Consider the following 27,882-nt stretch of genomic DNA (forward strand, 5'->3'; position numbering starts at 1 on the left):
AGAGTTAGTGGTAGCTTGGTGGAAATCATGAGAACTGGTCAGATTCTGGACACATTTTTAAAATAGAGCCAAAAGGATTTCTTGAATAATTGAATGTGTAGTATGAGAGAAAAAGAGGAGTGAAGGATGGCTTCAAGATTTTTGATCTGAGTGTTGCCATTAACTAGGATGGAGAATGGCTTTAAATATGATTTCTGATGGTTCATTCTGGAGTTCCAATAATACCTGTGGATGGGATTTTAGGGCCCTCTGATTTTGAGCGGCCTAGTTATGGAGCGAGGCAGCAGTGTGGTACTGTGGCTCTGTATGAGTTAGAGGCACAAAACACATTTCCTCCACCCTCTTTCCCAATTCTAGTGAGAAACGTGGTGACTTACACAGATGAGAGATAGAAAAGACTGAGCACACTGGGACAGGCAAAAGGGAGAGGCCCAAGGGACAGCAGATGTGTTGTAGGGACTTCAGTCCAGAAACTGTATGGAAGTAGGCAGAACCAATGAGGGCGCTGCAATAACTTTCTTGGGGGATTTGGCAGCCTAAGGAACCATTTTTACTACAAAGAGATGGGGTATAATACTCCACAGTGTATATGGACCACATCTTCCTTATCCATTTGTCCGTTGCCTCCATCAGAAAGGATGAATACCCAACTTTTGTAGCAACATGGAAGGGACTGGAAGAGATTATGCTGAGTGAAATAAGTCAAGCAGAGAGAGTCAATTATCATATGGTTTCACTTCTTTGTGGACCATAACAAATAGCATGGAGGACAAGGGGAGTTAGAGAGAAGGGAGTTGGAGGAAATTGGAAGGGGAGGTGAACCATGAGAGACTATGGACTCTGAAAAACAATCTGAAGGTTTTGAAGGGTTGGGGGGGGTAGGGGGTGGGGGGGGAGGTTGGGGGAACCAGGTGGTGGGTATTAGAGAGGGCACGAATTGCATGGAGCACTGGGTGTGATGCAAAAACAATGAATACTGTTATGCTGAAAATAAATAAATATTTTAAAAAATAAATTAAAAATAAATAAATAAAAATAAATTTTAAAAAAAGAGAGAGATGGGGTATCCTATGGTAGCCCAGAAGAAGTTTGGGTGGAGCCTACTGCGCAAGCTTGAGGCAGAGGGGGAGGGGAAGCAGCTACTAGCAACTAACCTCAGCTTCATAAACTCAGCAGAAAGATCAGAGGTGATGTTGGAAAGGCAAGAAGCCCAGTGATTCTGTGTCCGCCAAATAGAGACAAAAACCCAAGTTGTGCGATGCAGCTTTAAAGGGGCTGGTGATTGACAGAATGTGTAGCAGTGGATGGGGTGGAGCCGCTGGGTGGGGTTTAGAACTGGCAGCTGGGAGAAACTAAAAGGAAGGAAAGAGAAAACCATTGCCCCTGACGTTGCTAATGTCGGGCGGGAACCTAGCCAAAAAAAAAAAAAAAAAAAAAAAAAAAAAAAAAAAGGAGGATTTTTAGAGCTCCCCTCCACTCGTGTCCCCCGGTAGACTCTCTCAAACCCTTCTGTCTCCTTTTGAGATAATTAAAATCGAGTAAACACCGGCCCTAGTCGGTGCCCATTCTCCCTAACTCTCCACTGACCGAGGTTTGTGGTGCTAGGAAGTGAGGACTCTGAGTGCACCAGCTCAACCCCGATCCCGCCCCATCAGCCCTGGCCCACGGCGGGGAGCAGAAGATGCCTTCGGAGGTGCAGAATCCCAAAGTAAGTCCCTTTTGTTTTTCCTACCCACTCCCTCTCCTTACTTTTGCCAGCCTCACTGGGGTCTCCCGCTGTGTTGTGAAGGAGCCTTCTTACGGGAGACTTTCAAGGAGGATCCAGAGGGTGGAGCAGAGTGGGTTGGGGTTAGGGGAGGGGAGGGGAGGAGGGGTGGTGCCTTGCGGCCTAGGGGAACTGTCACCCACGGGATAGGCGCTAACAGTTTAATAAAACCTTGATTTCTCCTTCGGTCATTAGAGCCTCGATTTACCCACTCCAGGCATTTTCTTTGTGTCACGCTGCAGCATCCCTATCATATTACTTAAAGCCTCTTGCCGCAAGCTGGGAGGGCTCCATCTTGCCTGGCTTCTTAAAGGGACAATGCACCACTTGCACTGTAGGAAATCTCTACTGGAAATTCAATTTGGAGAAGGATGGCATTTACTCACCTTACTATGTCACTACATGTCTTAGGGGAATTTGTGTGGCGAGAACAGCTTTTTCTTTCTCACACTAGCCTCCAGAGGTGGTTCTAATGCTCAGTTTATTCTTAGGAGGTACACCTTGGGTAATGTTGCCAAGTTGCACATTAGTTAGCTGCAGAGTCAATTGGATCTGCAGTTTTAGCTGAAGGCAAATATTCTGTTTCCTGAGAGGTTACATGGCTGTGCAGATGTCTTGAAAAAATTTATTCATTCTACAAATATTTATTCAATGCCAAATTTATTGCCTGTGGCTGTTCCTGCTGCTGAGTGGTGTCTATATGTCAAGACCATGTAGAATGGTTTTACTGACTCCTTTCTTAACAGATTGGTGGCCAGGTTTTCTTCCTAGGATATAGAAATTAATGTTGAATTTGATTCCAACATTTACCAAGTATCTGTCATGTTAAAGATCCAATGGTTCACATTTATTGTCTTTCCTTTAGTAATAGACATCAATATGTCCAAGCCCAAGTAACTGGGAGATCCAGCTGGAAAAGACAGGAACTCAAGTCAAAATAATATGCAAAGAGAGAGAGGCTGGATACTTCAATAGGGAAGTTAAGGCTACCTTGGGTAATCTGTCATTACCATTTTCATGTCCAGTCAAGGAAGATTGTGTTGGGGAAGAGGGCTTCACCATCTCCCTTCTGCTGTTAAATAGAATAACTTGTATGGTGATTTGTTAGAAAGCCTCATACAGACCAGTGACATATCTTCCATGTTTGCCTCTCTCACATTTCTGCTTAGGGAAAGTAGCAGGACTGGATGGAGTCTTATGATATCCCATAGTTCAAAGAAATGAAAACATGTTGTTTAGATTTTAGGGCTTGCATTTCATCCTTAAAGTTTCTGTTTGGTCAGTGGAATGCCATGGCTCCCAGTACTCTGCAATTTACCAGTTCAGCTGTCACTGGTATTAAATGCAAGGCACAGAACCCCTCTCTTCTTTAATGTGCTAGGTTTTATTGCATCCCTAGTGTTAATTCCCACCAACGGCAAGTATCAGTTCTAGGTTTCTAGGCAACATTTAGCTAAAGCACATTATTCCATGCCCTTTTTCCTCAATTGGTTTTCAAAACCTCAAAACGACCTTATTCTGAATAGCTAGTATTGTTGAGCCCACTGGATTCTTTCTCCCTAAAGTCCCTGGCCTATGGCTTACTTAAAACACAAGAAACATGAATTAAGCTGGAACTCTCCTAGTAACTTTCATCAGTGGGAATACAGTCTTGTCCCAGGGTCAAGAGCCACTTGTACATGTCATACCCACTGAAGTCTACTATCAACATCCTTGCATGGAAGGTAGAGATGGAACTATGTGTTGATTCCATAGCCAGTTTCCTACATTTGGTATGCATGAAATATGTTAAGAACTGTTGTACTTCCTTTTTAACATTTGATTGTCACTTTGTGTTAATATTGGTTTGTTTTTCTTTGGTTGAGTTTCCAGTTGCAGGATATGGGAACTAGGCAGTTCTTAGCTGTCATAAAATATCATTCCTGAAATATGGCTATTCTCTTCCTAGGATAATGAAAGTTTTGTCAACCCACCAACAAGTACTACAGGCAAGCAATAGAAATACTTCTCCAAGGGCTTCAAGTGTCTTCTCCAGAGCAATTTAATTTGTTTGGTGTCATTTGTTCTGCTTCTTCGGTTTGTGGAGAACTTCTGTCTATGTGGAGGCAAAAGAGTTTTAAGAGAGATAATTACATTCACTTTTCATGCTCTCTTTTCTCTGTATTTTACAAACAGGATTTTCGACTCCCAACTCCTCTTCTGGAATAAATGCATGGATCTGGGGGCTAGGCTAGACTCAAACACTTTTTCTCTACATTTACTTTGGTCTGAGTTCCTTCCTAGTTGTTGCTCAAGCTTCAGGGATAGGGAGCTGTGATAGACAAAGATATCAACACAAAAATACATTGTGTTGTGATATTAATTAATTAATTAATTTCAACAAATACTGAGAATTTACTGAGTACCATCAGTGCACAAAACTCTGGGGATATATAGCAGTAAACAAAACAAAGCTCTGCACTCTTGGAGATTATATTCTAAAGAGGGTGTGTAGGTGAAGGCGAAAGACAAACAATAAAGGTCTTTGTTGTACTGGGATATGGTAGGAGAAAGGATGGATATAAAGCACCTGGAGTTGGGGAAAGCTCTTTGATATAAAGCAGTCAACAAAAGCTTCTTTTATATGGTGATATTTATGAATATATCTGAATGAAGTGAGAGAATCAGCCATGAGAATACCTGAGCAAAGAGTGTTCTAGACAGAGGAAATAGAATTTGCAAAGTCTTGCTGTGTTCAAGAAATAGCAAGAAGGCCCATGTCACTGGAATGGAGAGGAAAGTGGTAGGACATGAGGTTAGAGAGACAGAAACACAGAGAGGGTCAGATTTTACAGGACCTTGTAAAGGCATTGACTTTTATCTGATTTAGGAAGCCATTTAAAAAAATATTTTAATTATTTATTTATTTATTTGAGATAGAGAGAGAGAGAGAGCGCATGAGTGAGAGAGCACAAGCAGGGGGAGCAGCAGAGGGAGAGGGAGAAGCAGACTCCCTAAAGAGCAGGGAGCCCTATGTGGGGCTCCATCTCAGGACCCTGAGATAATGACCTGAGCTGAAGCCAACTGCTTAACTGACTGAGCCACCCAGGCATCCCAGGAAGCTATTTTTAAAGAAAATAAATAATTAGCAATTACATTATCTAAAATTCTGTGTGTCTGGGTGGCTCAGTGGGTTAAAGCCTCTGCCTTCAGCTCAGGTCATGATCCCAGGGTCCTGGGATGGAGCCCCGGGGCTCTCTGCTCAGCTGGGAGCCTGCCCACCCCCACCTGCCTCTCTGCCTACTTGTGATCTCTGTCTGTAAAATAAATAAATAAAATCTTAAAAATAAAATAAAATTCTACTCTAGTAAGGAGGATGGATTTTCATCTTAACACAAAATGATTTATGTTTTAATGCTTTGGGTATAATGCTCCTTTAAAAAAACCTTAGAAAGCTTATTGCTGAATTTATGTCACCTAATGCAATTTAATTTCATACTAACCATTGTTTTATAACAGAAGTATCTGAAAATAGTTTCAAGCACATTTGAAACTACTTAAATACTAAAAGTCTTTTCCATGTACTTTAATAAAAACAATAATAAATTTATTAGCACTTGAATAATGCTTAAACTTTTAATGAAAACATCATAAGATTTTATAGTACTAGTTTATCCTATTATGAAATGGTGAAAATTATTGACTTGGAAAATTTCTAAGCTTTTAGTGTTGTTGGCACATATGAGTTCTCCTAGGTTATTCACTATCCTTCTTCCCAAGTTCTTTCCAGTGGGGAAGTGTGTTTCATGTATGATTTCATTTAATTTTCATAATAAGTATGATAGGCACTATTACCATTCCCATTTTACAGATGAAGAAACTAAGGCCCTAAAAAAAGTAATGAAAAGTAAAGTGCTATACCCAAGTGGAAGAGGAACCATTCTCTTCTATACCTTCTGAGAAGTTGTTCCATCAGCTTCTTTCTCTCCCATCTTCCTTGATTTATTTTTCTTCTTTAGTTCTACCACCCATCCAACTATCCCCACCTATTTATTGAGGATCCTCTCTGTGCCAGGCCCTCTATTCAACACTTTAATGTGTAGCAGTTTATATAAAGCCCATAACAAGTTTATGAAGTAAGTAGTATTATTTTCCCCATTTTTCAGTTAGAGAAATTGGGACACAGAAAAGTCAAGCAACTTGCCCAAGTTTACACATATAGTAAGTGGTGGAGCTGAGATCTGAACCCAAGTTCTACAAAGTCTATGCTCTGACTATTGTGCTATACTGCCTTGTCTTCTTCAGCTTGCAAACACATTTTTTCCCTGGTCTAAATCAGTCTTTCTTTAGCAACACTCACTCAAATTACTATTCCATTTTTCTTCAGTTTCTACTTAAATCATTACTGAAATTGCTCTTGCTAAATTTACCTGAAGGTCTCCTAATTGTCATGTCCATTGCTTTCTCTTCTTTTAGGTTTTCAACATAGTTGACTCTAGTACATTTGAAGAAGTTGTGCATTTCATCATTCTTTAAAACCTTCCCTTCCTTGTCTTCCATGACAATAATCTATCTTGGATTTCTACTTCTCTGACTGTTGTTTTCTTTCTCTTCTCTAGCCATTCTATAACCTTTTATGTGTGTGCATAATCTCATCCACTTAAGAGTTTCAACTGTCATTTATATGCTGATGATGGCCTGTGTGATAAATTGCATCTCCAAGCTAAATGTTTTTTCTGAGACTGGACCTACCCATTTATCTGTTAAGTGGACATCTTGACACCTCATCCTTCGTATGTCTAAAACTGAGTTCATCATCAAACCCTTCATATATATATGAAGGTTTATATATCCTATCCTATTTCTATATCCTATTTCTATCTCTGTCAGTCACATAATCAACCAAACAATGAAGTCTTGAGTCATCTACTATTCTTTCTTCTCTTCACCTTCCAGATTCTGCTTCTTGGATCTTGGTATGTTCTCCACCCCAACTTGTAGTGCCTTTACTTAGTTTTTCAACATGTATGATCTGGCCTATTAAAATAGCTTTTTTATTGTCATTTTATCTGCCTCTATTCTCTATGGCTTTTGTTATAGATGAAATTACATCCCTCAAAATATTTTTCAATTTTAATTCCCAATACCACAGAATGAGACTGTATTTGGGGAACGGGTATTTACAGAGGTAATCAAGTTAAAATAAGGTCATTAGGACAGACCTTGATCCAGTATGACTGTTGTCTTTATAAAAAGAGGAAATTTGTATACAAAGAAATACTCACAGTAGAGGGAAGATGATATGAGAAGTATAGGGAGAAAGCCGTCTACAAATTAAAGAGAGAGACCTAGAACAGATTCTTCCCTCATAGCCTTCAGAAGGAATTAACCCTGTTGACCCCTTGGTTTTAGACCTCTAGCCACCAGAACCATGACAGCAAATTTCTGTTTAAGCTACCCAGTTTTTAGTACTTTGTTGTGCCATTCCTAGCAACCTAATAAGGACCCTGGTCTATATATTAGGATGTTTCTAAAAATATAGTTTTTATCTTACCAGTCATATGCTCAGAATCCTTCAAAGATTCCCCATCACTTATAGGATTAAATCCCTGCCTTTTAGTAAGATGTTTCAGTTTGTCATCAGCCACTGTTCCTGTTTATTGCCTATGAATTCCTCATCACAGGAGCCACATTAAACATACTGCTACTTCTTGAACATAACATGGTCTTTCACAAACACACTGCTTCATTTATGCTATTAGAATTTCCAGAAATGTGGGTGCCTGGGTGGCTCAGTGGGTTAACCCTCAGCCTTTGGCTCAGGTCATGATCTCAGGGTCCTGGGATTGAGCCCTGCTTTGGGCTCTCTGCTCAGCAGGGAGTCTGCTTCTCTCTCTCTCTCTCTCTCTCTCTCTCTCTCTGCCTGCCTCTCTGCCTACTTGTGATCTCTCTCTGTCAAATAAATAAATAATATCTTGAAAAAAATAATTTCCAAAAATGTCCTTCTTCCTCTTACAACATGAACTACCCCACCTCCACCTTTCCTTCTACTCCATTCTTCTCTTTGGTAAGCTCCTATTCATATCATGATATTCAAATCAAGTGTTATTTTCTCTGTGGAGCCTAACTGCACCTTGAATTGTAGGTAGGGTTTGAATTGCCTGAATAGACAAGAAAGGATATTTTAAGCAGGAAAAACCATATAACCAAAGGCAGGTAATGAACATCTACATAATGTGGGATAAAGGAGGATGAGGTAGGGTTAAGGAAGGGATAAGGCTAGCAAACTCTGCCAGTGATGATAATATAGGTAAGACAATAGCAGCTGCTGGAGAAGTAGTAATGTCAATATTCTTTCTCCACAGAGTCTCAGGGAAACACCTAAGTCTCAAAGAATGTTATTATATAGCTAGTGTCACCTGATGCTGAGATGGCCAGTATTTTGTTTCTTGGAAAACTGGTCTTTCTAATAGCTCCCTGAGCTGTGGGCACTTTTTCTGGTCAGTGATGGGGTGGTAGTAGAGTAGAAAATGTATTAAAATGTTAAGAGTGCTTTTTTTTTTTTCTTTTGGTCTTCTTTGCTCTAGCAGAATGTGATCTGCAGCTTTGACTTACTTAAACCTGGCTCTCTATATTAACCATTTCCACTTATATAAAGCAGATGATTTTGAAAGGGAGAAACAACATTCATTCATTCATCTCATTTACTCATTCAGCATGCATACCCTGAGAATCCTCTATTTGGCTAACTCTGTGCTACAGTTTAGAAATACAAAAATGCAAGACTTTAGCCTTACCCTGGAGCTCACATGGGAGAAAGAGAGAGAGAAAGTTCTAGCTAACATCCAGTGTTTGTTGATCACTTCCTATATGCTAAGGACTGTGCTAAGCCCTTTACATACTTCTCATTTAAACTCACAAAAGGGTTATTCCCATTTTGTAAATAAAGACGCTTAAGTCAGAAGATATTTGAATAAACTCAAGGAAAGAGAAATTGGGAAACCGACAAATAAGCAAATTATTAACATGAACAGGAAAGATGAGGGGTAACTGGGGTGAAGCGGTAAGAGAAGACTTGCTGGAGAAGGTGATGTTTGAATCATAAAGTATAAATAGGATTTTTCAAGGTAGGAAAGTAAAGAAAGGAGACATTGTAGATTGAAGGAATTTCATATGTAAATGCATGGAGCTTCCAGAGAGATGGTGTCTTTAGAAAATAGTGAATGTTTCATTATGGCTGAAACATAAGGAAATTCTGGACCAGTGGCAGGAAAAAAGACTGAAGAGGTAGACAGAATCCAAGCATCTGGGTGGCTCAGTCACTTAAGCATCTGCCTTCAGCTCAGGTCATGATCCTGGGGCCCTGGGATCAAGCCTCCTGTCGGGGCTCCTTGCTTAGCAGGGAGTCTGCTTCTCCCTCTCCCTCTGCCCCTCCTCCTGCTTGTGCTCTCTCTCTAATAAAAGAAAAGAAAAGAATTAGGAGCATTTCCCCCCATATTCATTCTTCATTATTCAAAACATTAGGGATTGTATAAATAGCTGCTTGCAGTGCTGCAGAGAAACTAGAGTCATATTTGACATTGAGGGTCAGTCAGTATAGGCCATCAGAATTATTGGTGCTAGAAAGTAGACACAAACATGAGCATTCATTGAGCTCTAAGAGTCATTGCAGATCAGTGATAAATTGTGAGACCTATTACTTTCTGGGAGCCCACAGTGGTAAAAATGGCTACTATTCAGCTAATCAAGCAATATTTAATAATAAGTAATGATAAAGCAACACCACCAATAATAAATGTGACAGGTACTACTCTAAACACTGGATTTATTATATCCATGTGATAAATGGAGAAATTACAGCACACCAGACCTATGACCATGCCTATAAGGAAACTGGGGAAACTCTGCTAATAATTAGTAGAACTTGGAATTTGGACCCGGGTACCTTGCCTCCAAATCCATGGTTTTAATCATGGTCAGCAAGACCAAGAAGGAAATAGATCCAAATGGGTCACTAACTCTGGACCCTGCTAGCAGTATAATGCCCTGCAGATATGGATGCATATGAAAAAGACAGTAACAGGTGGAAACCCAAAGAAGTAAGAAAACAAGAAGTAAAGCAGGTAGCTTGCTGACTGAGGTCACAATTTAAAGGCCCAAAAACCATATTCGGGTCTCAGATATACTTTATCTTTTTCCCCAAATTTGATTTCATTATCAGTGTATAAAATGTAGAAGATTTTGTGTTAAATATAGGTGAGCAGCTTTCTTGAAAAACTTTAAATGTATGGCATTACTAGGCCTATCCTGCTGCATGTTGACAGTTACCAGGAACTGAGCAGCATCTACCCATTTAGGCATGTTGTCTATTCATTTCTTTTCTTTGGTTGCAAAGGATAAGACCCATCTGGAGCTAGTTTTAAACAGGATTTTTTTTTTCTTTTTCTTTTTTTTATTTATTTATCAGAGAGAGAGAGGGGAGAGAGCAGGCACAGGCAGACAGAATGGCAGGCAGAGGCAGAGGGAGAAGCAGGCTCCCTGCCAAGCAAGGAGCCCGATGTGGGACTCGATCCCAGGACGCTGGGATCATGACCTGAGCTGAAGGCAGCCGCTTAACCAACTGAGCCACCCAGGCGTCCCTGGAGCTAGTTTTAATGCAAGAAAAATGTCACTGTATCTTGGGAATGAACTGGTTTTGCAAATGGGGAGTTCTTAGGAACATTAATTGGTTTTCTTTATGTGTCTCATATTTACTTCCCTCTTCATATCTGATTGTTTCTTCTCTCCTAGCAGATTAAAACACACAGTGGGCAAGACATAGATTCTTCATCTCCTGAGTTCATATGTTACAGTTTGGTCATATGGGAAGGCAATGGCTAGCTCTCTTAGTTCCAATTCCCAAGGCGTAGAAAACTGAGCACTGATACACCTGGTTTGAGTCAGTTTGCCTGGTATAAAGAATTCAGCTCTTATGAGGAGGCTAGGGTCAGGCAATATAAGCACACCTTTTTAAATCAGAGAGGAGTTATTATTATTTTCTTTTTTTAATGTGTTATGTTATGATGACTATCATCATTAATTTTTGATGCAGTGTTCCAAGATTCATCGTTTGTGCACAACACCCATTCCATGGGTTGCCTCCTGTTTCCTTTGCTGTGCAGAATCTTTTGATCTTGCTGAAGTCCCCAAAGTTCATTTTCACTTTTGTTTCCTTTGCCTTTGGAGACATGTCTTGAAAAAGTTGCTATGGCTGATGTCAAAGAGGTTACTGCCTATGTTCTTCTCTCGGATTTGATGGATTCCTATCTCACATCGAGGTCTTTCATCCATTTTGAGTTTATCTTTGTGTATGGTGTAAGAGAATGGTTGTGTTTCATTCTTCTGTATATAGCTGTCCAATTTTTCCAGGCACCATTTATTGAAGAGACTGTCTTTTTTCCACTGGATATTTTTTCCTGCTTTGTCAAAGATTATTTGACCATAGAGTTGAGGTTCCATATCTGGGTTCTCAGAGCGGAGTTATAAGGGGATCATTACATGTGGATGAGACCCTTCCAAATTTTCCCCCTGTACCAAACATTATTTTGGCCTTACTGATTTTGTGGTAGATTTCTGCATTCTCTTGGAGGTCTGTCAATGTACTGTAAGCCTGACCTATCTGATCTGCTTGCCAGGTTAAGTCCAGTTATTTGGGGAGTTTGCAGGGTTCAGTGCATCCCTAGTGGCCTGGTCCTTTCTTGTGATAAATCTCTTCCTATTACTTTGCAAAGCAGTTTGAGGTCAAAATGGCCAGAACACCATTCCTTTTCTTTTTCTTTTCTTTTCTTTTTTTTTTTTTTTTGGCACTTTGGATCTCACAGGATTTTCTTCCTCCAGGAGCTTAAAAATCACCTAATCAATTATTATATAATGGCCTAAAAGCCAGTTAATGCAGCCTAGTGAGTGCATTCTTAAAGAGTTAACAGTCCTGTATGAAAAAGGGGGCAGTCTAAAGTAAAGCAGCTGATAATATGTCTAGTACTAGAGAAGTAGCAAAAGTTTCATTCACAAATGTAATGACTGTGCTTTAGAATTAGACAGGATGACAGCGATTTACTGTGTTCTCCTTTCTTGGATTCCCTTGAATCACAGGAACTTTCCACATTTTGTGGTCCTCAGGTGAGGCTTGGGACACTTCATGTTTCGATGATTTTTTTTCCCCAGTGGCTTTAAATTTCTTTTCCTGATACTGCTGACCAAAGTGGCAGTTGGTATTGAAGGATTCCACTTTCAGCCCAGAGCTTCGGGGTGCACGGATTGCTAGTCCTAGTAGGCATTGAGAGGGAAGCTTCCCCCCCTCCCAAAAGTACCAAAATAATTGTCCTGGATGAAACTTTTCTCAAGATCCTGGGATGGATTACTTTCAAAGGAATCCAATATCTCTGTACAGGTCCTGCTGCACTTTCTTGGGATTTTCTTTGCCTTTTATAAATAGAATTATCCTATCTTCCTCAAGCTGAGAGTCATTTATTTCCAGGTTAGAGTCTTTACTGTTCAGAGTGAGGTGGGAAGAACTCAGAACCAAAGCCAGACAACTTCCTAGAAAGAAGAATTTTACTTAAAGCATTTGAAATCTGGGCAAACATTAGTTTGCTTTCACATTCCCTCTGTGATGTTTCAATAAAATGAATAAAGTAGGTCTCTTACTTTGGATCTTCCCTCTCCTTCCTCTAGCTCCTTCGGTTGGCAGATCAAGACAGCATTTATTGCAAATGACAATAGCAGGTAACATTTTTTTGAGCAATTTCTATATGCAAAACACTGTTCTAAATTCTTGTCAATACCTATGTAGTAAAATTGTTATGATGGTTATATAACACATAAAATGTACCTAACATATAATGTTCAGTCAGTAAGTGTTAGTACTTGTATAATCACTATCTGCTCTCATTCCTTCTCCCTTAAAAAAAAGTACAATAATTTATAAACCTGTCAATTCACTAGGTTGTACACCTAAAACTAATATAACATATTGTGTGTCAATTATACTCAAAATACATATATACATACATACATACATACTTGGATTAGGCTCACTGTAAATACAGACTTTTTCATCTCTGAGGAGAGATCTTGGCTGCTTCACCATTCTCTCATCCAACCTATAGTAATAGATCCAAGACTTTTCTATACTTCCTAAGCCCCCATTCATACCTACCACCAATTGTGGCCTCCTGATTTCCTGATGAAATTATATAAATTCCCTCATTTCTCTTCTACTTCACCTAGGTCAGCACTGCTCAAACTTTACTGTATATAAATCACCTGCAGATTTTCTTACAATTCGGATTTTGAGTCAGAAAGTTGGGGGTGGGACCTGAGGAGATTCTACATTTCTAACAAGTTTCTGGGTGTGCAGATACTTCTGGATGGATAACATATTGTGTAGGAAAAATCTAAAGAATATCAAAGTTTATTAATCCCAATGCTTTCTTTTAATTAATTTTTTTCAGTGTTCCAAAATTCAGTTTATACATCACACCTAGTGCTCCATGCAATACATGCCGTGCCTTCTTTAATACTCACCAGGAGGCTCACCTATACCTCTATGCCCCTCCCTTCCAAAACCCTCAGTTTGTTTCTCAGAGTCCACAGTCTCTCATGTTTCATCTTCCCCTCCGATTTATCCCAATTCACTTTCCATTCCTTCTCCTAGTGTCCTCGGTCTTATTCCATATGCTCTACAAGTAAGTGAAACTAATGTTTTGTTGTTGTTGTTGTTGTTTGTTTTGGTTTGGTTTAACAGATTTAGAAATTGAGGCTTAAAAATGTTATGTGATTTTCTCAGAGTTGTATAACTAGTAAGTGGTAGAGTCTAGTCTTAAACCTAGCTCTTGCTTCCCATGCTGTATTTATATCCTACACCTCAGCAGTTGTTTCTTGAAGCAATTCCTTGATGTTGAATTGCTTTCTCTACATCACCTCAAACTATGGGAATCTCCATGGTGCTTTTTTGTCTGATCTGACTACAGCATTGTTTTGCTGAAATATTACTATATTTTTAAATTTCCTTGAAAATAGTTTAAAGTTGTTTTGGCTGGAAATGTTTCATAGGTAGCACATGAAAGCTTTGATGAGCTCTGAGGCAATAGATTCCCACATTAATAGAGTTTTTATTCATTCAAAAGGGAGCAGTGAGTCTGATTTAGATAATTGAAAATGATGTTCAGAGTTGTTAGTGAGTGAGAGGTAAATGAAGTCAACGTATTCTCTTACTTCAAGGCCTGAAGCATACCAGCTGTATGGAGAGGATTGAGGTCCTCCATCTCCAATGTGGGGTGGGGACAATGTCAATTTACTGAGTATGTGAAGTATGGAACTCAAAGCTTTCCATGGAACAACCCTTCAAACTGTTTTACCAGACCCTACAACTCAGGATGCCTTGAGGTTAATAGATTTCTTGATGTAATTTGATGGTTAGAGACTCTAGGACAGTTGAGAACTTGCAGGGGAAGACTCTCTAAGCATCACTGGAATCTACACAGTTGCAGTTTTCCTTTGCAGCTATGCTATGGGCATAATAGTAGCCATCAGTAGCTAAGAGTTAGTAATGGTAACTTCAACTTTTTTTCAAAGTTTTTAATTTTTTTAATTTTTATTTTATTATGTTATGTTAGTTACTATATAGTAGTATATCTTTGGTTTTTGATGTAGTGTTCCATTATTCATTGTTTGCATGTAAGACCCAGTGCTCCATGCAATACATTCTTTGGCTGTATTGTCTTTAAATGTAGATTTGGGATGGTATGTTAAATTTGTCCTGTTTTGATTCAAAATAAACTAGGAAATAGCATCCTCATAAACTGGGTAGGCTTAAACAGAGAGTGACCTTGGGAATCTCAAATTTGTATTTCAGATCTTATGACCCATGCACCATTCTGCCAACTGGAAGAAATGTACTCTTATTGTGGCAAAAGTATTCAAGCAAAACAGCTTCTTCTTGCATATTCAAAGGGCAGAAGGGAACTTGCTTCTGAGTGCCTGGTACTGTGTTAGCCCAGTATAAATATTATATTTATATAACATAAATATATATTATATTATATTCCCCTCCCTATTTTTTTTTTTTTTACAAATGGGGAAATCAAGAATCAGAGAAATTAACTAAATAAACAGTTACACTGCTAGCATTTGGCATCTGGGATTTGAACTCAGATCTGACACCAGAGCCCTTGCCTTTAAGTGACACATTATGCTGTTTTCAAGTACCTAAATTAGGAAAGCAATAGATTCAGATGTTATAACTATTTATTATAAGTTACTTATTTACATTTTAAATGTCTTATTTTGAATGGGAAAAAGACCAGAGAAATAACAGGATGTATTGAACAGAAGTAAGTATATAAAAGGTTATTTCTACATTTGGGCTCTCAAAGCACTAGACTCAGCAGTCTAAGGATGTCTTAGTCATGTCTTCCCCTAGTACCTAGTGCATAGAAATTGTCTAGGAAATGTTTGTTGAGTGAATGAATGAATGGATGAATTGATGAGTTGAGAAGAATTAGCTACCTACTTTGAGACTTCCTGACAGATACACATCCTTTCACATGTTCCTGGCCAACAATATATAGATTATGTATACAGGTACCCAAAAAGAGATACATATATACATTCAGAAATAGCCATCCTGATATACACAAACTCAGAGATACATCTACATGTAAATGAATGCTAGGTATATTAGTTTCTTGCTGCTGTAACAAAGCACCATAAAGTGGTTGGCTTAAAACAAAGAACACTCATTCCCTCATAGTTCTAGAAGTGACACGTATGAAGTTAAGGTGTTGGCAGGACCCTGCTCCCTCAAAAACCTCTAGGGGAAGATTCTTTCTGGTTCTTTTTTTTTTTTTTTTTTTTTGGCTTCTGACATTCTTTGGTTTGCAACAGCATAATTCTAACTTCTGCCTCTGTCTTTACATGTTTGTCTCCCTGTATGTGGGTCTCCCTCTCTTCACAAGGTGTTTTCCAGTTCTTTATAAGAATACCAGTCATATTAGATTAGAACCCACCCTAAATACCCATCTTGATTACTTACTCCCAAATAAGGTAAAAAATCAAAGATACTAGTGATGAGGGAGCAGGAGGCTGGCTGAGGACAAAGCAAAAGCTGGCGCCTTGCACCCCCTCTTTACCCACTCCCCTCCATATGTGTAGCATTCCTCAGGCACCCCTGACCACCATAAAATGATAAATAGTTAACTTGCGGGGATCGCAATCCTGCAGAACAGGAATCTCCCTTGCTCTACAAGATGTCCTAGAGACCTAAACAGGGAGGTTACCTTATCAATAGCACAAATTTCCAGAGGCAAATAACTCTCGGTTCCTGAAGCCCTAATGTCTCCCTCCCACCATAAACTGGAGGAGACTGGGGTAGAAGGGAATGTGAATGATAGCCGGATCATAATACCCCACCAAGAATCCCCCAATTATCTTGATGTTAGTGCCTGACCTAAAGACGACATTGATCAAGCCATAAGGGCAAGTACTCCCCCCGGCACCTTGTAGGCCCTCCCTAACATGTGAGAACTCTGTTGAAATCTCCCATCCCTTCACCACCTCTCCCCAAACGTGGGGTATATAACATGCCTACCCTCACAACCCGGGGCAGCAGCTCTTCCTGCCCACGGGTCCTGTCCCCGTGCTTTAATAAACCACCATTTTGCACCAACGACGTCTTAAGAATTCTTTCTTTAGTCGTTGGCTCCGAACCTCCTCACCCCACCGAACCTGACTTAGGTTCTGGGACTTCATCATTTTTGGCGAGCCAGCCAGGAGGATTGTGAGTCTTTACATTTGGACTCTGAGCTTCGGTGCAAAATTGGTGAGTACCTTCTCTCCTTTTCCTGTACTCTCATTCCAGGGCTTTTTCAAGGAGTATGGTCTTATTGGAACACTTGCATGTCAATTGCTCAGGCTGTAATCCTCTAGCCCATAGCTACTCTATGGGGAGGAGAACGTCTGCCTTTTGGCTGTAAGCTAGTACCCTGGCCGGAATGGCAATAAGACCCAGAAACGTGATGGCTTCTCTTTATTCCTGTTCTTATAGAAAGTTGTCTCTCTTGGGCACGGGACAGCCACCTAAGTCACCAGGACGGCTGCCAATCTTAAGACTCCCGTGTGAGGTTTCCTCCTGATTGATCTAATGTGATCCCCTCCACATGCCCGGTCTAGCCACTTCTGGCCGCAGGACCTCCACTGGGAGCCGGCCGAAACCAGTACCCGATTGAATTAAAACGCAACCGGGGACCGTTTCCTAGGGAAGTTGGCTGCAAGGACCACATGTGTTGGAATGTCACATAGACCAAGATGAATTTCAATCTTTACTGTTTCTCGTCAGTGTCTTCTGCAAACCACCTAAAGCTATGAAATTGGGTAATTTCCTTTTGCCAAACTTTTCTAGTATTTCCATGGGTTAATATGGCAAAACAGTATGCAGTTTTCAGGATAGACAATGGCTTGGCATGGCACAATTTCCTAGTCCATTCACCAGGCACCCATCTGTAGCCTAGGATGCGATGGGGAAGTGGAGGGACGCCGGCACCCCTCCAGGGCCTCTTACGGCAGGAATGCCTTCTCGGGGAAGGCAGGATGGTGATCAATAGCGTATCTTGAGGGACGCCTCAGGTCGCTTTTGACACCTAAAACCTCTGACATACCCTGTGTGGGACGCCACCCAGGAGTCAGGGGATTTGGTAATGGACCTTCATTACTTTTCCGGAAGCATGGCCTCAGTAGGCTTCTTCAGTTCCCAAGGACTCTACCTTGGGGTGCCTTTTAACCCACTGGAAATAATTTGGATTGCAAAACTTAGGAAAGGACCGAGCTCCTGTAACACTGCATGGCCTCAGTGGGATCTATCAGTTAGATCTCTGCAGGAAACAGGGCAAATGGACCTAGGATACCTTCACCGCTCATACCTAGGCCTTCATTGCTCTACACCAGGACCCCAGACTAAGGGGCTTTTGTGGAATGTGTTTGCCCAAATGAGTCAGCTAGTAAACTTTCTCCTGACATATTCAATGATAATTACGTAAATAAGCCTTCTTCTAGTAAACCCAGGTTGCTGGGCCATCCCTAGCAAAGGGGACTCTGACCTTATTTCTGTTTCTCCTAATAGATGTGGGGGCTTCTCCCTCACTCACTTCCCGTGTTAATGGCTGTAACTGGAGCCAACTGGGGTTGGTCTAACTCGAGACAGAGACCATAAGGAATATTCCCAAGCAGCTGCCGAATCTCTCTTTGTTTTGGGGAAGTTTCCCTGTGTTCTCTGGCCTGACTTGGACTGCCTAACCCCTCCCACCTTGCTGGTGGGAAAGCATGGTGTCTGCTCCTCTGTTGGGGCTTATGAGCTCTAAAACCGGGAATCCTTTCTCTGCCTCCTGGCAGCACTTTGTTTCTTCTGTTTCCCCCTTCTCCTGTTTCTGCACCAACGTGTGTGCAGCCTGCATGACTAGCCTCTAGATCATGCACCACAGCTCCTTCTCTCTCCACTGTCAAGGAGCAAGAAGAGCACCCCCTGGACCTAACACCCCCTCTCCAGATCTTCCAACGCATGTCTCAGGTAAACATTCAAAGTGGAGTGGGCCCAGGTGGAACGTAAATCAGGTGGAACTAAGTTAAGTTTGTTGGTTTAATTAAGATAAGATGCGCCTTTGAAGTTACAGCGCTAAATGTGAAACTTTTATTCTATCAAAGTTTATTGAAGGTCAAATAAGCTCATGTTATTTATTAAAATTTGTTAGCAAAGAAATGACTAAACTGATGGTTAATTGTCTGTCTCAAAGTTTTAATGGGTAATTGCTGAAGTAGCTTTCAGAGTCTTTGGTAATCTGAAAGTTTTAAAGTTTTGCTTGGATGACAAATGGAATTAAATTGTGGACATCTAGGTCTTAACCAAAGAGGATAAAATGCTAAGTCGTTAATTACTGGTTGTAGGTTTGTGCTTTTGACTTCTTACTGCAAAGAAACTAAGAGTATTTAAATCTGCTGGTAAACTTGTTTTCCACTTAACTGATTCATAAATTGCCACCTGAAGAATTCTGTTGTAACAGTTCACAATTGGTTAATAACTAAAGGTGTTTCTAAGAATACAAAGTTCTGCTTAGTGTAACTAAGACTGATGGAAATAAAGGGAAACTCTGTATGTAGGAAAGTAGGAGATATGTAAGAAAGATTTAAGGAATGGGAATACATTTTGTTGAAAGTAAAGGAAGGTAATTTTGTCCTAAATGAGATGGTTGTTTGTAAGGAAATGGCTTGGGACAAAACCTGAATGCAAAGGAAAGTTGTAGAAGGTTTGTGAAGGGAAATCTTCAGAAAAGGAATTTTAGCTATGGTCAAGAATGGACTAAGATTGAAATGAATGGATTTTAAAGGTACATTGGTACAAGACTGAAATTTCCTCTGTTCAAAAGGACAGTGTTTTCTTAGATCAATTGATCAGCTGTTAAGAAAATGTAAATAGTTTTCTATTTGCCAGTCCAGAAAACCCAGTTTCTATGTTTTGTTTATCAGGTGTTTAACATCCCTAATTATACTTAGGCATGTGCTTTAAAACTTTCTAAGATTTTAGCAAATATTGACAAGATTTAAATTGTAAATCTCTTTAACTCAGGGTTTTCCTTGGTATGCGAAGTTGCTCATGAAGTACTACTGAACCAATGATAAACCTTGGGTTACATTTGGGAAAATGCTATAACTATTCTAGAGATTCTACGCACTTCCTAAAGTTTTAACGTTTTGAGAGATCATCGCTTGATACTGTAATTATGGAAATGTTATGTATCACAGAAATAACCTGATTTCCTTGCAGCTAAATTGTAAACTCCCATATCTCTTTAGCTCCAACAATATCCATTCTGAGTTTTTGTCATTTATAATTGTTTTAATTCTCTTGTAAAATGAGTTTTATCTTCAAGGAGATTCCTATAAAGGACTTTCAGGACAAATACAGATATTTGATATACTTGAAAATCCTAAAACTGAAATGGGTAAGAATTTCCAGAACTAACTAAAGCTGCATTCACCAGAATTAGTAACATGGGACTAAATGAACTAAAAGATTATAGTGTTGTGTCTCTTAATGTTTTGTCTTACTTTAAACATTGCTGGTTCTCTCTAATGTTTGCTCTTCCAGACTAGGGATACTTTTCCTTAAGTTATCTGTAACTTACAGAGATGTAAAAGTGCTCAAAGCAATCAACTTTTCTCTCTATCTGAACCCTCTGAAACCAAAAGGTCTCAGTTAAGTATTCTTTCTTCCATGGCAATCAGTCATTTGCATAAGTTCAATAAGAATCTGTTCTCCTTGTAACAGGACACCATTGGAAACTGGTTGTTTTACCAAGGCTTTGACTGGGATGTCACATTTGAAAAGACTCAGATATGACCAGACAGTTTAAAGGAACTAAGGTTGACTTTATGCAACCTGGAGCCATAAAGCCCCTTGGGACTGTTGGCCTGATACCTTGCTTACAGAGTTCCCAGCAGCCTCACCAGGTGAGTAAAGAATGTCACTCCTTGGTAGGTGCAGTCTCGGGAAGAGGGATTCGCCCAAAGGTATTGCAGGCATGCCTGATGGCAAGTACAGGGCTTGGCTTCTGGCCCGGAGAGGCTACTAAAAGTTCAACCTAGAGATTCCTTATACGAAGTTCCAGCAAAGCAGATTCTAAAAGATCTATTGATCACACTCGCTGTTCTTGCTGAGATTATGTAAATAATGGGCCAAGTTTGTTAAAACTGGACCTGTGTCACAAGTGAATTAGTCCTGATTTGGCTATCTTTGTAAATGAGGGTTATTTTAGAGAGAAAAATTGTTTTAGTAACACACCTTTATGGATGTTAAATTCTAGATTTGATTGTCTTTAAATGTTTGTGTACCTAAGCTAAACAATTTGAGGTAAACTTCAGAGAAGTTGCACAATAGCTTCTTTAGTCACTCTTATTATTTTGTGGGGATATTAGCAGAATCCCGTGGCACATGATTAAACAACTGAAAAAATGGGATTGATTCCCCTACAATTGTATAACTTAACTAACACCTTATGTGTGGCTGGGATAATGGAATTGCCTAAAAGCCACCATACCACACTCCATAGGATTAACTATGGACTTGTGGAGATAATGGATGACCCCACTTTCTTTATGAGTGGATTGGATGATTCATGGGGGGCTCCCCTTATCTCTTGACAAGTTTTCTCCCACTTGACAATGATCCTCTGTAATCAGGATATTGTTAAGGCTGGACCACTCAAAGGTCTTCTTATTGGTTTCATCCCTTAGTCATATTTATCCTAGAGGCCACCTCTGTTGAGGTGCAATTGCAAACAGATGCTTTAGCTAAGCATGGAACAGCCCTCCTATAAAAGAGCCTCAAACCTCACTATGGAACAGTCCCTGACTGTAATAACTTCACATCAGGTCCAGATTTGTCTTAGAAGCCAAAGACCACCAATGGATGATGGAGGCCGACTTATTAAATACTGGGCTACACTAACAGATAAGCCAGAAATAATACTTAAAACTTGTCAAACTTTAAACCTAGTTACCTGTATGCCTGAACCTGACTACTGTACTTCTTTCTCTATAGAGCAAAAAGGTTATTGATCTTGCTTACTCTATTTGTCCAGATTTAAGATGCCCCTGTTAAAAATATGAATGACAGTTGGTTTTCTGATGACAGTAGTTTTCATAGAAAGAATAAGAAAAGCTAGGTGTGCCATAGTGCTCACTAGCACTTTGCAATTGCCAAAGTCTAAGAATTAACATTTATACTGACTCCAAATATGCTTTCCTGGTACTACATGCCCATGGAGCTATTTGGAAGGAAAGGAGATTGCTGTCAAGCCTTAACTCCCTAATCAAATATGGGCCTAAGTTACAAAACCCTCCTTATCGCTATACTGAAGATGGCATATATCAGGTCCGGGATACATATTTGTGGTTCACACCCACTATTGGACAGCTCAGTTAAAAGGCAGTTTTATGCTGGGAACAAAAGAATCATACGAGTGATACTTGGGCAAATAATGCACGATATCTGGGATGGCTACCACTAGAAATGTGTTCCCAGATAATAGTACTCCAGACTACTGACTGGCTTTGCTACTGACTGGGTAAGGCGACCTGGCATTAGATGGCCAGCTCTAAACGGAACCCACTGGATATGTGGAACCAACCTGTGGCCCTGGCTTCCTCCAGGGTGGATAGGTCGCTGTACTTTAGGATTTGCCTGGATCCATGGGCGCATTACTAAAACCATTACAACTCCAGCTAATCTCTCCAACTTGAAACAGAGATGGACACGATCTGTTTTTAAATGGTATGATCACTTAGCATCCATTTTTGTTCCATCTGCGGGACTAGAGGATGTCATGTGGCATGTAGAAGCGCTTAATAAATATACTACAAAGGCACTCAATGATCCACTAAATAGCATCTCCCAGCTTAATACCGAAGTGTCACAGATATGCAAGGCAGTCCTACAAAATAGGATGGCCTTAGATGTCCTGACAGCAGCCCAGGGTGGCACATGTGCAATCATCAAAACAGAATGTTGTGTGTACATCCCAGACTATCACAAAAATGTCACAGGACTAATAAAAGATATGAATACCCAAATTAAGGCCCTACAAGATCCTTCTCTCTCTCTCAGTGAATGGTTAAGTTCCTGGTTTGAAGGAGGACTATGGCCTAATCTCCTTTTCGGGCTTCTCATTCTTATCACCTTATTAACCTTAATATGTTGCTTTGTTCCATGTTTCTCTACTTGGTGCCGAGACTCCATTGCTACAATGACTACACCACGACAGACGATCCTTGTCGCGCGTGAGGACGCCTCTTCACTGTCAGCGCTGGATTCAGCTGCCTCCACCTTTTGTAACTCCCCTATACGTTCCTACCTTGATCAATATTGACCCGAGCAGGTAGGGACAGCTCTACGCCCCTATTCAGCATGAAGAAGTTACAGAAAATGAGACCTTCCACCTTCAACCACCTTAAAGATTTAAGGGTCAAAATTGTTCAGGGGGGAATGATGAGGGAGCAGGAGGCTGGCTGAGGACAAAGCAAGAGCTGGCGCCTTGCAACCCCCCCCTTCATCCGCTCCCGTCCATAGGTGTAGCATTGCTCAGGCACCCCTGACTGCCATAAAATGATAAATAGTTAACTTGCTGAGATCACAATCCTGCACGATAGGAGTCTCCCTTGGTTTGCAAATGTCCTTGAGATTACAACAAAGAAGTTACCTTATCAATAGCCCAATTTCCAAAGACACAGAACTCAGTTCCTCAAGCCCTAATGTCACCCTCCCCTCCATGAAAAACCAAAGGAGGTGGAGGTAGAAGGAAAAGTAAATAAAGTTAAATTTCATCTAAACCTAAATCTCATTAACAAGGATGCTTGATAGCAGGAATGTAACATTCCACCAGACTTCCAATTGTCTTTACTTGATAGCAACTAAGCCTTCAATATCCTGATAGTATTCTTTGCCCCAATAGCCCTTCTGAACACCCCTTTGTCCTCACTTACCCAACTCCTGTGTATATAACCAACCACTCCTAACAACCCGGGGCGGCCGCATCTCTGCCTGCCCACGGGCCCTGTCCCCGTGCTTTAATAAACCACCATTTTGCACCAATGACGTCTTAAGAATTCTTTCTTTAATCGTCGGCTCCGAACCTCCTCACCCCACCGAACCTGACTTAGGTTCTGGGACTTCATCACACTCATGCACTCACTTTCTTTCTGTGACACTGGGGATGCTGGACCCACACTGTACTACCTGGGATTCTGCCCCACTTTGCCTGGCACCTTTCAGTAAGGAACGTTCCTCACAGAGGCAGACTTCTAAAAGTTCTAATTTTGTACTCTGCTACTCTATCACTTTCCGGTAGCTGGCTTACAGAGGCTCCCTCCCATGGTCTATCTTCTGCTATATCCCTTCAGATTCACTTCTCCACACATCCTATCTTATAAAAAGTGGTCACTTTTCTGTTTGTAGAATTGCAGCAATTCTTTTCTTAGATCTCAGGTTGAATTCACAGGTGTTCAGAATGATTTGATAGGTATCTAGCTGAATTCAAGGGACCAGATGAAACTTGGGTTCCCTACTCTTCCACCATCTTCACTTGATGCCTCAGTTTTGTAGTATATCTTGAAATCTGGAATTGTGTTGAAAGACCCGCGGATCCCCTTACCCAAGAATTCAACACTGCCACAGGATGCAAACAGCAAGAGGTTCTTTATTGTAGCACAGGCGCCTGCGGGTGGTCAGCAGCTCCTGCTAGCTGAGCACACCAGGCTGGGGTGGTGCAGGATTTTTATAGACAGGTACATACAAGTCCCGGATGGGATGGGGCCAATTGGCTGACAATTTGAACATTTGAAAAAAGGCATACTTGGTGTTAGTGGATTGGCCCTGGAAGACCCCCACGCGCGAAGAACAAGGGCGGGAAGGGGAAACAAAGAGGAGAAGCTTGACCCCATCACTCAGCAGAAAGGCATCCTGTCTACGTGACCATGCAGCCCCCTGTCTACGTGACCTATGTGACCATGCAGCCCCCTGTCTACGTGACCTATGGGACCATGCAGCCCCCTTGCCTACGTGACCATGCCCTGGCTATTAGGAGAGGGTATCTTGTTCAAACAGGAGACAAGTGTCATGCCCTAAAAGCCAAGCGGTTACAGAAAGGCAAAAGAGCAGTTACATTGAATTCAACCCTGGGGGAAGGGTCTTTTCATTGCAAGGGGAGGAGGGGTACTTTTACACAACAAAAGAGCAGTTACTTAGTTAACGATGGGGGGGGTGTCTTTCAGTGTTACTTCCTGTTTTGTTCTTTTGCTCATGATTCCTTTGACTATTGGTGTCTTTTGTGCTCCCATACAAATTTTAGCATTGGTTCTTCTAGTTCTATTAAGTCCTGGTAAGGAATGCGTTAAATCTGCAGATTGCTTTGGGTAATATGGACATTTTATCAATATTTTTTCTCTCAACCCATCAGCATAGAATATATTTCCATTTGTTTGTATCATGTTCACTTCCTTTCATCAATATTTTAGATTTTGGAGTGCAGCTCTTTCATGTCCTTGGTTAAGTTTATTCTTAATTATTTTATTTTTGGTTACAATTGTAATGGGATTATTTCCTTATTGTCATGTTATGCTAATTCATTATTAGTGTGTATAAATATTATAGATTTCTGTATATTGATTTTTTTTATCCTGTCACTTAACTGAATTAATTTACCAGCTCTGGTAGTTTTTTTGTGGAGTGTTTAGGATTTCTATATATAGTGTCTTGTTACCTGCAAATATTGGAAATTTTACCGCTTCCTTACTAATTTGGATGCTTTTTACTTTTTTTTTTCTTATTTGATTGCTGTGGTTAGGACTTCTAATACCATGCTGAGTAAGAATGGCGAGACTGGACATATTTGTCTTTTTCCTGATCTTAGAGGAAAACCCTCAGTTTTGTTCATCATTGACTATGATGTTAGTGTGGGTTTTTCACATATAGCCTTTATTAAGTTGAGGTATCTTCCCTCTAAACCTAATTCGTTGAGAGTTTTTTGTAATTAATAGTTGTTGTACTTTGTCAAATGCTTTTTCTGTATCTATTGACATGATCATTTAACATTTATCCTTTCTCTGGTTAATGTAGTGTGTCACTTCCTTTGATTTGTGAATATTGAACCATGCTTACATCCCAGGAAAAAAATCTCTCTTGACCATGGTAAGTGATTTTTTTAATGCATTATTGGATTTGGCTTGCTAATATTTTGTTGAAGATATTTGCATCTATGTTCATCAGTGATATTGGTGTTCAGTATTCTTTCTTGCCTTTTTTGTAGTGTTTATCTGATTTTGATATCTGGGTAATGCTGGCCTATTACAATGAATTTGGAAACATTCTTTCCTTTTCTTTTTGGAATAGTTTGAGAAAGACTGATATTAACTCTTCTTTTAATGTTTGGTAGAAATCACCAGTGAAACCATCTGGTCAGGGCTTTTGTTCTTTGGAAATTTTTTTTTTTCTCCTTAGATTCAATTTCATTGCTGGTAATCAGTGTATTCAAATTTTATTTTTCTTCCTAATTGAGGTTGGTAGGTTACATGTTTCTAGGAATTTATCCATTTCTTTTAGTTTGTCCAATTTTTGGCATATAACTTTTCATAATGCTCTCATAATGTTTTGTATATCTGTGGTTCTGGTTGTTATTTCTCCTCATTAATTTCTGATTTTTGTTTGTTTAAGCTGTCTCTCTCTTTTTTTATTTTTGATAAATCTGGCTAAAGGTTTATCAATTTTGTTGATCTTTTTAAAGAATTAGCTCCTGGTTTCATTGACCTGTTCTGTATAGTTGTTAGTCTCCATCTTATTTATTACTGCTCTAGCCTTTATGTTCTTTCTTATACTGGCTTTGGGTTTATTTTGTTCTTCTTTTTCTACTTCTTTTATGTGTAAGTTTAGGATATTTGAGGTGTTTTTTTGCTTGTTAGTTTTGTTTTGTTTTGCTTCTTAAAATGTGCCTGTATTGCTATTATCTTTCAACAACTTTTGCTGCAGTCCAAAGATTTGGGGCCAATTTTCCTTTCGTCTTCATTTACCTCCATGTATTTTTTTTTAAATTTTTAAATTTTTTATTTTTTGTAAACATATAATATATTTTTATCCCCAGGGGTACCTCCATGTATTTTTTGATTTACTCTTTGATTTCTTGGTTGATACATTCACAGTTTAGTAGCATGCCATTTAACCTCTATGTATTTGTGTTCTTTCCAGATTTTTTTCTTATGGTTGGTTTATAGTTTCATACTATTGTGGTTAGAAAAGATGCATAATATGATTTCAATCTTTTTGAATTTGTTGAAAAATGTTTTGTGATGTAACATGTTATGTATTCTGGAGAATGTATTTGTGTACTTGAAAAGCATCTGCAGTCACTGTTTTAGATAGAATGTTTTGAATATATGTGTTAGGTCCATGTGGGCCAATGTGTCATTCAAAGCCACTGTTTCCCTGTTGATTTTCTGCTTAGATGATGTCTGCTGATGAAAGTGGAGTGTTTAAGTCAATACTATTATTGTATTATTATCAATGAGTTTCTTTATGTTTGTTATTAATTGATTTATATATTTATATATTATATATTTATATATTTATATATTTTATATATTTGGGTGCTTATATATTTGGGGACATAAATATTTACAATTGTTAGAGCTTCTAGTTGGATAGACCCTTTTCTTATTATATAATATCCTTCTTCATCTCTTGTTACAGTCTTTGGTTTAAAATCTAGTTTTTCTGATGTAAGTATGGGTACTCCAGCTTCTTTTGATATCTGTTATCAAGATAAATGGTTCTCCATCCCTTCACTTTCAGTTTTTATGAGTCTTTAGGTCTAAAGTGAGTCTCGTGTAGGCATCATATAGATGGGTCTTTTTGTAATCCATTCTGACAGCCTACATGTTTTGATTGCAGCATTTAGTCCATTTACATTCACAGTGATTACCGATAAAGATGAATTTAGTGTCATTGTATTACCTGTAAAGTCATTGTTTCTGGAGATTTTCTCTTTTCCTTTCTAGTCTTTGTTGCTTTTGCCCCCCCCCCTCAAAGTTTCCCCTTTAATATGTCTTACAGGGCTAGTTTAGCAGCCATGAACTCCTTTAATTTTTATTTTCCTGGGAAACTCTTTATCTCTCCTATTCTGCATGACAGCCTTGAGTGTTCTTGGCTGTATATTTTTTCACATGCAGCATTTGAATGTATCAAGCTACTCCTTAGCCTACCAAATTATTGTGGTTAAATCTGCAGTTACCCTGATTTGTCTTCCCTTCTAATTTAGATATTTCTTTTCCCTTACTACTCTCAGGATGTTTTCCTTATCTCTGCATTTTGTAAATTTTACTATGATATGTCTTGGTGTTAGCCTGCTTTTGTTGATTTTGATGGGTGTCTTCTGTGCCTCCTGGATTTGGATGTTTGTTTCCTTCCCCAGATTAGGGAAGTTTTCAGCTATAATTTGCTCAGATAAACCTTCTTCCAACTTTTCTCTCTCTCTCCTTTTTCTGGGATTTCTATGATATGAATGGTA

General features: G+C 39.6%; 1 long non-coding RNA gene across 1 annotated transcript; it reads left to right on the top strand.

Annotated features, from left to right (window-relative positions):
- Positions 1-1,200: 1,200 nt before the first annotated feature.
- LOC131821388 (uncharacterized) lies at positions 1,201-23,420 on the top strand. The gene is made up of 2 exons (XR_009349892.1): positions 1,201-1,708; positions 12,458-23,420. It is a non-coding gene; the product is annotated as an uncharacterized LOC131821388 (long non-coding RNA).
- Positions 23,421-27,882: the final 4,462 nt, after the last annotated feature.

The sequence above is a fragment of the Mustela lutreola genome, chromosome X, assembly GCF_030435805.1.
Source record: "Mustela lutreola isolate mMusLut2 chromosome X, mMusLut2.pri, whole genome shotgun sequence".
In the NCBI taxonomy this organism is placed as follows: domain Eukaryota; kingdom Metazoa; phylum Chordata; class Mammalia; order Carnivora; family Mustelidae; genus Mustela; species Mustela lutreola.